At 33.2% G+C, this 13,013-nt stretch overlaps 1 protein-coding gene across 1 annotated transcript in view; it reads right to left on the bottom strand.

Moving 5' to 3' along the window:
* LOC140063527 (ankyrin repeat and fibronectin type-III domain-containing protein 1-like) overlaps window positions 1–11,154 on the bottom strand; it is a 70,756-nt gene extending 59,602 nt beyond the window's left edge. The window contains exon 1 of the mRNA XM_072109881.1: window positions 11,082–11,154. The gene's annotated coding sequence lies outside the window, so the exon portion shown is untranslated. The remainder of the gene's footprint in view (window positions 1–11,081) is intronic.
* Between the last annotated feature and the right edge of the window lie 1,859 nt (window positions 11,155–13,013).

The following is a 13,013-nucleotide window of genomic DNA, read 5'->3' as shown; positions in this document are numbered from 1 at the left end:
TCTGCCGTACCATTTTACAAGAATAATTGAGACAAATATAAAATACTAAATCTTATAAAGAAATTGTTGGGTTGAAGGAATGGTTGGGCGGTTAGCGAATTCCCCAATTTGGACAGCTTTTTTTATAGCTATTTTTTAATATTATTATGTTATAGTGCTCCTCTGTTAACAACTATTATAAATCAGTACTTTTGGTTATTGAGTCTACAGTAGGACTAACCCTAAATAAGATTCCTAAACTTTTCTAAAAATTGTTGTTCTTTAGGGAGAGAGAGATTAGACCCGATTATGTACAATGTTAAGTAATTTGAAGCTAACGTTGATCCAAGCCTATCATTAGTCATCATTAGATGGTAGTCATTCCGTATGTAAAAGGAGTAACGGAGGTAGTGCAACGACATTTCAATAAAGCAGGGGTTGCCACCGCAGTGAGACCTTTGGACACCATCCGAAAGCAGCTTGTACATCCAAAAGATAAGGTACCACAGATTGTGTATATAAGATCCCCTGTGCCGGTTGCAACAGATCATAATATATCGGTGAGACAGGACGAAAATTGGGCACTCGACTAAAAGAACATCAAAAGGACGTTGATTTGGTCTCGGAACGAGCGTACACATGATCGCAATGCAAACAATCGCAAACAGAAATCAACAAGTCAGCAATCACTGACCATGCTTCGCAGACAAATCACACCATTGATTGGGATAATTTGAAAGTAGTTGACAGGGAATCGGTCAGATTAAGATGCTGGGCTACGGAATCCATCTGGATCAGGAAGACCCCCAATTTTAATAGAGACGAGGGCGGTTACAAACTCAGTCAAGTGTGGACCAATGTGTTGACCCCGTCATCTAGAGGTCAACGGTGACATACGTGTCACTACACTTTGAGAAAGTCAACTGATAGTTGGCAAAACGTCAGGTAAATAAAATAATCGTTATTTACTATTACTATTACGGTTGAGATATAATTAACTATTATATCCTATCATTAGTGATTTTACTATGCAACAAAATGTGTGATAATACCTCAAAGACAGCAACTAATTGAGTCATTATTTCACTGCCTAAAGCATTAATATGGTAGTATTATTACTCTAGTTTAACTGTCAATTTAACAAACTTAATTCGTTCTCATTTCCTAATTACGTCATTTCACAAACCTTTGAATTAATCAAATTTTATATACTTGGACAAATAAACGATGTGGAAGCAGCACACTCACATTCATATCATTATTTTGATATCTTATTCAAAATAGTAATTAAATAATAATCTGAAAAGGATTAAAAAAAATATTTAGAATAAAATAATGTGGCCTTATTTATATAGCACATTATGCCAAGACTTTTAATAAAAAACCTGGAAAAATAAGAGGAAAGAAAGCGTTGAAAAGATGAGTTTTAAAAGCAGCCTAAAAATAAGCAATTGAAGTAGTCCGACAGATAGACATGGGAAAAAACAGAGAAGAGAAGGAAGGAAAACTAATAATTATTTTGGGTTTTTATTTGGTGTAAAACAATAGGAAAGTTATTTATATGCTTATTTTTTTTAGGCATTTAGAAACATTTTCACTACTATGCATCTTGGAGAGTACAACTTAATTCGTTTTGGCTGTCGATTGCATAGTAGCTAGTCTGGGATCCAGACAGAGTTTTTTTTAATACAGTCGACTCCGCCTAAGTCGAATCTAATGGGACCGGTATAAAAATTCGAGTTACGCGAACTTTGACTTACAGATTTGCCAAAAAAAAATGCTAGGCCTAGGTTCACTCACTAGCCGCGCTATGGCTAGGCCTAGTGGACCCTGCCCTGTCGCAATCGCGGCCCACGCGATGAGCCTTCTTGAATTGAGTTTGCATAGCTAGCTAGCTAGCTAGGCCTAATAAATGCTAAGCCTCTTTATCGGCAATGATAAACTGTATTTTCTTTTATGGTTTAAGCCCGAAACAATACAAAAACGTATAATAAATACATTTCGGTTTTTATTCGAAATCGGTATCCATTGTTTATTGCCATCTGTCTAGCACAAAATAGGTACCCACAAAACGCCGCTCAAGTTCTCAACTCTGAAACAAGTCATACACTATACACTAGCGCGAGTTGTAGGACGCCGCCTATACTATACAACCTGCTTGAGAGAACCGATATGGTCCCACATTATCCCCTCTGTTGTTTGTTTATCGAAGAATTACGTACGTTTCATCGGCTTTTTTAGCGCGTTGTTGCCGCGTAATTTGTGACTTCGACTTATACGATATAAATCACTAAAGAAGGTGTGTATTCGGACCGCAAAAAGACGTCGACTTAGACGAATTTCGACTTAGAAAAATTCGACTTACAAATAAAAATTACACAGTAATATATAGGAAAGAATTGGGACTTTCCAAAAAATTCGATAATTTGATTTAATTCCCACCCAGACCCTGTCCTGTTCTGTGTAGTGGTGTAGCCCTGTCTGTTGTGTGTGAATCCTGTTGTGTGCCGGTGGTGGTATGTAGGCCTACCTTATTGGCGTTTTATTTGGCAGGTCATACGTGCGAGCTGAGTTGGACCTACGAAGGAGGCCTAGGCTAAGGACTAAACAATTAATAAACAAAACAACTTGTCAACACGATTTCATATTTCAACAGTCTCGATCGTACATTCAGCACTGTACGTACTCGATCTTTTTCATTTTGAAACAAAATGATCATTGGTTAATTAGAAATCCATATTTACATACCGCCCGCCCCATATAGCCAAATACGGTATGATAACCTACGTCATTCTTATCGGATGTTTGCGGTCTGCAAATCGATTTCTATACGTGTTTCACAAGTCTGTATTTTCAGACAAAAATCGCGGTCGAAATAAAAACAAATAAAAAAAAAAAAAATACAATACAGTAATACTAGTAATACTACATACTAATAATCTAATAAGATGTGCAATAGAAACAGTTTTTAAAAATTAGATTAAAACGCAATTCACATCATTTTACATTCTGTACCAATATTTAATCAACTTATTCCATTTTGTATTATATTTTTATATACTATGTTTGTTCGTACTTTTGTGTGTTTTATAGTAGTATGTCAAACAACAAATTTCCAATTATTTATTTTTATGAATATTGGACAATAAAAGATTTTAAATTTGAATTTGAATTATTTAAGACAACAATTATTATTTAATATTATCATTATGGAATTATAACTATGTCTACAAAAATCTTAGGTTTCTAAAACCAAATTTTTTGTATTACAGGCATATCAAATCAATCATAGACCCCATTTACACTTACGTTTGGGTCCAGGGCCGGTCCTGGGCCGGTTGCAAATATTAATCTTTTAGGCCGGCCCCAGAGCGTTTACACTAGCGACGCAGATTACTGGTCGTAAATAATTTTATCGGAAGTACCATTGCATGCTGGGATACGAAGTACAGTTTGTTTACATTTTTTCTCTCTCGATCGTCAATTCAATTACTCTCCGCGCGAACCGACCGTTTTATATTTAGCCTATTGTTGTTTTTTTGTCCCATTAAAAACAAAATGAACCCCACTGTTTTATATATAATATGGCTGTATTTTATGTATATGCGAAACAAGCGGAGGAATACTTTATTGAAAGAAGATGTCTGAAAATAAATTTAACTATATAAATGATGAAGAAAACAAATTGTCGCCCGAAAAGGAGGAAGGTATGTACTGAAAATGTCGGATCGTCATAACAACAACCTCATAAAAAGGTCAAACGTTGTTCACGGTTCACTGCGTAAACCGGCCCAAACGTAAAAGCCGCTCCTGAACCTACCTGGAGAGGTGGCCCAGATCTGCGTCCGGCCCAGGGCCGGCCTAACTTTTTGGAGTATTTACACTTATCAATTGCCGACCCAGGGCCGACCCAGGGCCGGCCTAAATCGTAAGTGTAAATGGGGTCATAGATGCCTTAAATAGAAGACAGAATTAATTAAAGCGTGTAAGATATAGGCTACATGTGTGAAGTACTGTTTAGGCCTATCTCTTTATTGTAGCATAAACTAAACAAATATAATTACAACATAATATTCAGTGCTGTAGATTACAAGTGGTAGGAATACCTTATTGTACACCATCATTGATTAATTCAAATTGGAACTAAGTGGATTGATGCTGTGCTGGGAATGTTCAAACTTATGTGTTTATAGAGGGCAGCAAACACAATTTTTAAATTGTAAGAAAATGTAATTTGAAACAAACATGTTAATACGGTAATAAATTTGACATCATTTTCTTTTGAATTATGTAAAAAACTATAGTAATACTATATTATAGATTGTTACATAATTCAAAAGAAAGTTTTTTGACTTGACAATTTCTACCAACATACACAAAATCTGAGTATGGTTTTCTATAAATAGCTTTGAAATACGAATTTCCCAGTAAAAAGGCAAGGGAAAAGGGAAAAAAATCGTTGGAGTTATAATTTGTAGGGGGATTTTTTTTTATATATACAAGGTTTAATTGAATCAATACATAATAAGGGCATAATATCAAAGCAATGTGTATCCAAATGCCTAGGTATTTAAATTAATATACAAAATAAATTTTGTATACAAAGACATTAATTCCTATCAAGTAGCCTACACAGCTTATAGATTCAAGGACCTATCAGACATTTGCATACTCACTGACATTAAATGTCTCAACAAGTGCTTAAGAATAACCACAATATATCAAGCTAAAATCCATAAAACAAAGTGTGCAATGGGATACTAAAGTAATTCCAGGACTTTTGAATTGTGACTTTTGATACTGTAAAACAATAAACTTCAAAACTTAAAGAATTAGGTTAGGCTACTTAATACAGGTATAAAACTATAATAGGTTACCAGTATACAGGATTTAGTATATTTTATCTGCCTGTTTTAAATTTAGCCCACATTTAATTGTTTCTACATTTTTACTTGGCTTAACACAATTTTGAGATATCTGTATCACTGTATATTAATAAATAGGTCACGCTTTCTGTCGCAAGTATTTCACCCAGCTTAATTTATTCTGTTATTTTTATTTAGATGTTTGCTTATTATTACAAATTATATTTTCTTTGATTGAATAGAATAAAATTGAATATAGAGTATCACGGTGTGACCTCACAACGATAGAGGGCACTGCATGGCTGCTAGCCACCAAAAAATGCGTTCAACGCTACTATGTTGATAAACTGTAAAGATCTGTATTTCTAGTAAATTATGTATCTTAGCTTGATTTTTTAAAACTTAAACTGTAGTTGAAGAATAAATAGATTATTAAAAACAAATATTTAGTGATCTTTTGAAATTTTAGTTTGTTTTTATTAAAAATGATTAAGTTTTAAAATGACTACTTCAATAAGCCTATTCCATACCATTGGTGACATTGGAGTCACTCAGGCAGGTTAAACGCATTTAATTTACCTACCGTTGTAACATCAGCACCGTGATACTCTATATAATTCAGAATGTATTATTTTAAATCAATCATCTGAACTCAATTTTTTTTTCTTGTATAAAAATGCATATTTAATTTAATTTAATTTTATATAATAAATGTATAAAGGAAGTCTTATTTATTGCATTATTATTAAACATTCTGTGATATGACTGCTACTGTACATGCCAATGCTCTGATCAATGATAAAATGAAAGAAAAACATTCCTACATTTAATACCCAGACCACTACAACTACAAAGAATTTTGATTAAGGTAAATTTGAACAGATAAAATACCATTATGGTTATTTATGAATAGTTATGCTGACAGATAGGCTATTCCACAATTCCTATTTTACATAAAAATACCACAGAGTTACATACTAGCTGGTAAGGAAATATGAATAATATAAACAATGATATATCCCCCTCAGTGCAGAATGGTAAGATAATTTGATTCCAATTAGGATTGTAGAACAGTATAGTCCTAGTAGTACTGCTAGTATACTATACAGTACTGTAGTGGAACATGTGAATCTGTGTATACCAGCCAATAACCAACACTTATGCATTATTTCAAAGTAAACTAAGGGCTGCGTCATGGTGACAGCACCAAACTTAACAATTAAACTTACTATATCCAAATGAGATTATTTTAAACCTAGCCTCATTTTGAGGCTTCCATCATGAGAACAAAATCTGGCTAAGAGTTAGACAGGACTCGAACTCATGACTTTTAAAGACACCTTCCCAACAATTTGTGACGTTTTTGTAAAAATAATACATATATGTGACCCGATCTCGCAAAACCCTCTCTTTGTCGGCAATTCAAAATTCACGTAATCAGTCAAAATACGTCCAATTCGACTACCCTGGCAGATTACATGTTTTTGCATTTTCGAAATATTTCACTATTTAAGAATACGTCTACCTGATTTAAACTCCCGAAATTTATTTAAAATTATGAAAAAAAGAAAGTTTTAAAAACATGTATTTTCCTCAAGCCTAACAATTTATTCACGATCTACGCTAAAATTTTGCGTAAATTCAGTTGAAAGTTGCTGAGTTTGACGATATTTTGATCGCCAGTTCGCTGCACAATGTTGAAAGGTCACACATCAAAATAAAGCTCATCCATTTGACATTCCAAATATGGAAGTTTTAGGGGGGAATTTAAAGAAGGAACCAATGAAATCTTTGATTTACTATGACATAATTTCAGAAAATTCGGTTCTTCGAAGTTTCTGGAACAGCGAACTGCGTGTGTTGCTATGGCGCATCATCGCAATAACAAACGTTATTGGTCAACGCGCTAGATGTTATACACTCTACGCGCGGAAATAAAAAGTTGTTTACATTTTTGTGAGGTTATTTTCATTTTACACACAGCATGTCGTAAATTGGAATAAAAACGATTTTAATATTCAAAGTAAAGTGTTCGGCGTGTTCTGCAATAGCTGTAGCCTGTATTTGTTTATTCCATAGTAAAATAGACAAGTCAAAAACAATTCACGTCATAAATTCAATTCTATTTTCTATATTTTTTTGGGCTAGGCTAGGCCTTAATTTTATTATGGTTGTAGGCCTACTACTACTACTGGGCCTAGCTTCATTGTCAATAATAGTTTTCTTTATACATTTTATATATCCAATCGGCTCTTAATTATTTATTTAATTTATTGTCCAGTCCATTCATATTAAATGTTTTTTTTTAATCATTGGATTCAAGTCCAAACATTACAGCGAATCTTCCACGTTATAAAAAAAATAAATGTATTAAATCGTCAATACAATGTTAGTAGCTAGCAAGTTGTGACTCTGCAAGGCGCCAAACTTGTCTAGGCTAGTTTACTACTAACGCCGGCCCAGTGTCAATGCACTGCTGCCATACACGGCTTGATGAACACCATCAGTAAAGTCTTACAGGCGATGACGGCGAAAATCTGAATAGGCCTAGCTAGGTCTAGGCCTGCTTGGTTTTTCGCTGTTGATATCGTAAACACCTACGAAACCAGTTAAAATAAGCTTGACGTTATAATGCTGCTTTTCAATAGTGCAAAATAGTTAATTCGAGTGACTAAATAGGTTAAAACGGGGTCTGAAATCAGTCAAATTGACTATGATGTGCACGCTGCTATTATCGCACACACTTCCTGGTATGACGTCATTGTGCCTTAGACCAAAATACCGCGTTGCTACGGAGTGAGTTTTCAGCGCGTATCAAAAAGAATTTCATTGCAAACTTCAAACGCGATTTTCTCGTAAACTAATTGAATGATTTGTAAGTTTTTAAAATGTAATAACTTTTTAAATATTTACTCAATTTTTATGAAATTAACACCACTACAAAGCTTATGATTAAAATAATCCAAATATATAAAAAAAATACAAAATGAATATTTCTGACAAAAGTAGGGTTTTGCCAGATCGGGTCACATATATTACTTTAAAAACATTAAACCAGGACATTCCTTGTCTTAAATGTACGTTTTATGGTATATTATGATAAAAAGTGAGAAACAATGCACTACCTAAGTAGCTCGCGGCGACTGACCTCTCGTGGATGGGCTTTAGGCCTAGCCTAGCTAGGCTTAGTTTTGTAGGCCTAGCTGGTAAACATCGGTAACGTACGAACATCGTACGCTAGCTATATACCTAGCCTAATGTTGCATAGTTGCTGCATTAATTGTCTTTCTGTTTTTGCCAGACTACGTTGATACAAATTGAGGAAAACCCGGTATTTTCGTTGAAAAGTTATGAGTCTTCCATTTGTTTTGGCCTTACGATCGATCGAAAAATGGGCGAATTACAGGTGAAAAACAAAAATATCAATCCGCGCGCAATGCATTTTGGGATTTATAGCGGGCCGCTATAATTATTAGAATCGACTTATTTTTCACAATTTTAACCATTTAAAGACGAAAAAAGTTATCGCAATCGCAAAACCATATAGTATTATTTTTACATTCAATATAGTTTGTGATCTTAAAATAGATCTAAAAAACGTAGGGAATAAGTCTTTAGGTTTGAGGCATCAAACCAACAAACATGAGTATCCACTTCAATGGATGCTTATTCCTATTGGGGTCATTTGATCTGGGTGATATTAATTCAGTTTAAAAATTCAATAAAATAGATATTAAGCAAAACATGTGTCCAGCGAGACCCCGGGGAATCCCCTAATTTGAAGAAAGAGTCTGTTGCTATGGTTACAACATATCAAACAAGCCAAGGTGAGTTAGTGTAGGTCTTTAAATAATTAGCAAGCTCTTTGTTATTGAAAAATTACACAAAGAAATATATGTTCAAATAAACAAAGGGTATTCATTATATTTTTACTAAGTAAAATAACCCACAAAAAATATATTTTTTACTTCCCTTTTTAAAACTTGCCAACAGACTAATAAGGAACGTTAAAATTAGTTGCTTAATTAACATTATAAAACTTAATCACATGACAGTATGTTAAAGTTAAATTGAATATATTGTGCTAAAAACATACAGACTATCATGTTTAATGAATGAAATGATAAATATTATAAATAATGGTAATTAAAAAACCGTTTACTGTGCAGTTAACGAGTGAAATTACAAGCATCAATTTCAAGCATTGTGAAAAAAACAAATGATGCATACGGTAGCACTAACAACTTGATTGAAGCATGGTAGAATAGAGCACATAATTATATGAGTTTTTTATTACAAAATCGATGTGGAACATTTAGAATGTCAAGTATAAATTTGTATTGTTAAACTAAAAAATACCAATTTTGACACGAGAATTGAGGCTCCTTTAGTAAAAAAACTTTTTAAGATCACTGGTTGGAATTGTAGCATACTATTATTTAAAATAGTTGAAAAGAGAAATAATTTTAAACTGCTCTATCAGTCACGGAAGTCCTAGTGGCCTAGCATTAGGTCACCTGCATACTAAACCTTAAAACCTGACATTTGATTGTCAGTTTTATCCTATTGTTTACCTCCGCCATGGAGGTATATGTAATCGGTAGCGTGTGTTTGTTTGTTTGTTTGTTTGTTAGCAGGATTACTCAAAAAGTAATTACAAGATCTTTACCAAAATGAATATACAGATAGATATGTGGCCAAGGACCATTCCATTAAATTTTGGGACCATTGTCCCAATTCTGGACCACTTTTTAGTATACTTTTCAGACCTGCTAGTGTTAAAAGATAGGACAGAATTTTTCAAAAGCCGGCGAGCAGTCTTAAAGTAACAAGTATACTGAAATTGTATTTTCTCGACAACTACTTGTCCAAAAAACTTCATTTTTGTACAAGAGGCAAAAGTTATAATTTGTGATTTGTAATTTCAAAACATAATGTGATTTAATGTGCACGTTTTTTGATGCCAGTAGTTTAAAAAACCTATTTTCTTTTCAAATTCACTCGTTTGATTTTCGCGTTGCTGTCCTATTGTTAGTCAACTGAAGCTATTGTTAATTGAAAGGCTTGTTACATAACCATTACACCAAACTCGCATACACGTGCTTGTAGTGAAATTAGCCTAAATCACAAACAGCATTAAGACACACACAAATATATATATATATATATATATATATATATATATATATATTTTTTTTTACCGGAGAAATCTTATGTAGGAGAATTTTACAGTAGGCGGAGGTATGCACTCTCGGAGTGGCTTTCTAGTTTAGATGTTTATTTATTTGTATCTTTCTGATTTTACAGTACTTTATGTAAATAATTATTTAAGTATGGTTGTGCTTACAAAATGCTATGCTTTCTATACTGTCTGTTTTCTGCACTCAAGTTACCTTATTCGATCATTGCTGGTAATAAAAACAGGAATAAAAGAAATGTAATAGTAATACCAAGGTTAATATAATGAACAATATTTTTTTGACAAAACCATATCGTTGTTTTACAAAATGCGTACAGTAGTATTGGCTATTATAACTTATATAATAACAGGTTCTGATTGGTTTATGCTATGTATAAAGGTGTCTCAAACTTAGACATTATTAATTGTTATTATTTATTAATTAATTTTAACTTGTCCATACAAGATTTGTTTTTTTTTATTTACTGTAGTAATTTTTATTTATTATATATATTCATGTCTTTTACATAAACAAACATCCAAGAAATAAATTACACAAACCAACAGGGGTGTTGGTAGTCTATGAATGCTAGCTTACCTGTACAAGCTCTCTTGAAGACATGTTTACTCTCTTATGTCTCGAAGAGAAATGATGATGGTGCTTTGTGGGGAGGCTCCCACCTGAGGGCATAGTTCATGAACTATACCACTTGTGGAGAGGGGTGTTCAATGAAAATTTCTACTTTTTCGAGGTATATCTCACTCTTCGAGAAGAAAGGGCTATTGTCGGTTTATCCAGGTAAGCTGGGCACGAAATAGACTAAAATATATAAATTCTAATCTCCAAACAAGCAAGAACAAAAACAATTTAAATAGTACAAATTTAATATATTTTTCAAATATTTGAAGATGCAGTACATTTTTAAATTCTAGTTTGAATGCGGATGAGAAGAAATTAGAAAGAAGTAACCTTTCATTCATGCCGGTCTTTTAGAAGAAAGTAGCTCTTAAGATATTTTGCATTCAGTCGCTACAAAATATAATATATGTATCCCTACCTTATGATTTGCCTCCATTCCAAGAGAATCTAATTCACGGTGTCCAAAAAATTTCACTTTTCTCTTATAAACCTTCCTGAAAAAATAAAGTGAAATTGAAAATAAATGCAAGGTCTCTGGAGAGGAGAACTAAAGTATTAAACTTTTGATTAAAAAATGATGCTTCAGTTACAGTATTAGAAGACAATGAATAAATAACTCAAAATACTCAATTTCAATTCAATACGACAGGAGCATCATGTTCTCATTCATCAAGTCTATTCTTTTAAGTTGACTTAAAGTTAAAATCAATATGATGAAACGGAATTGCCCATGCGATCCATTTTCCGATAATAAACTATATACGGTATAGTCACAGGCTTTGGATTTGACGCATGATGGGCCCATCTCTTCCACATGGCTTGTTGTTTGAATCACCTCAGTATCATTTACTGGTGTGTTTCAACTAATCTATTAATTATACAGTAAGGTTTTTGTTGTTGTTCTTGGATCATCCCATAGACATATTGTATCCAACACTGTTATGAATGTGTCACCGATGTAAATTAGTTTCAATTAACTGAAACAAAAAAAACTGGTGTAGAAAAAGTTGCTTGATAATTAATAAAAACTTTCAATCAACAGGGAAGATGGTTAAATCAAGGTCAAATGTTAACGAGTATAGTGACTGCTCATTGCTAATAATAGGGCACAGGAATGCTTTTAGGCTTTACCTAATATGAGATATCATACCACTTCATACTTTGTGAAAATAAACATCTTCAATCTAGCAACATTGAATGCATTTGTAAAGGCACATTGCCAAACAGTTGATGTCATGCTGGTTAAAGGACTGCATGTCCTTTAAAGTAACTAACTTTACAACTAATTTGACAAAAAAGTGCCCAAAAATTGTAGTGATATGACGTCATCATGTTTTTATATGGCCGCATCTCATTCTTTTTGTCACATAAAGTTTGATAGTGTAGACAGAGCTTTAAATTAAAACTTTGACACAGTATTAAAGACAAAGTGAAAGTATAGAAATACTGTAGATTATCAGTCCTTTGTGATACCACCTATTCTGAGGACATCCATATTAATGGGACACTTGAAAGACTGTATCCACCGTTGGTACTGTACATCAACTGTTATACCATGTTATATTCGATACTTTTATGATTAACTGTATAGTATGGAACGCCGTTTACGCAACATTTCGATGATATGAATTGAATGGCGCGATATACGAATGAAATGTTTTGATATGAATTGAATGGCGCGATTATGAATAAAATGTTTTGACTTGAATGCTTTGAATTGAATGTTTTGAATGAAATGTTTTGAATTGAATGTTTTGAATAAAATGTTTTGAATGAAATGTTTTGAATGAAATGTTTTGAATGAAATGTTTTGAATGAAATGTTTTGAATGAAATGTTTTGAATGAAATGTTTGAATTGAATTGAAAAGTCAAACTATTGGCGGCGTATGTCATTCCCGCTCGCGATTTTGTTTTAACCTCTTAGGCCTAAGCCTGGGTACCCTCATCTCCTTTCCACGCTGTCATCAATATGGATCCTTTACAGAGAATCCTAACAGACCTGAAACATTGGAATACATATTTCCGAACCCAGGTCTGTTAGGATTCTCTGTAAAGGCAGCGTGGAAAGGAGATGAGGGTACCCACGCTGGGACGCTTAGGCCTAAGAGGTTGAGAAAAAAATCGCGAGCGAGAATGACATACGCCACCAATAGTTTGACTTTTCAATTCAATTCAAACATTTCATTCAAAACATTTCATTTAAAACATTTAATTCAAAACATTTCATTCAAAACATTTCATTCAAAACATTTCATTCAAAACATTGCATTCAAAACAATTTATTCAAAACATTTCATTCAAAACATTTCATTCAAAACATTTCATTCAAAACATTCAATTCAAAGCATT

The sequence above is a fragment of the Antedon mediterranea genome, chromosome 1 (assembly GCF_964355755.1).
Source record: "Antedon mediterranea chromosome 1, ecAntMedi1.1, whole genome shotgun sequence".
Taxonomy (NCBI): Eukaryota; Metazoa; Echinodermata; class Crinoidea; order Comatulida; family Antedonidae; genus Antedon; species Antedon mediterranea.
The sequence above is the reverse complement of the archived record's forward strand: the minus strand, read 5'-3'. Positions and strand labels throughout refer to the sequence as shown.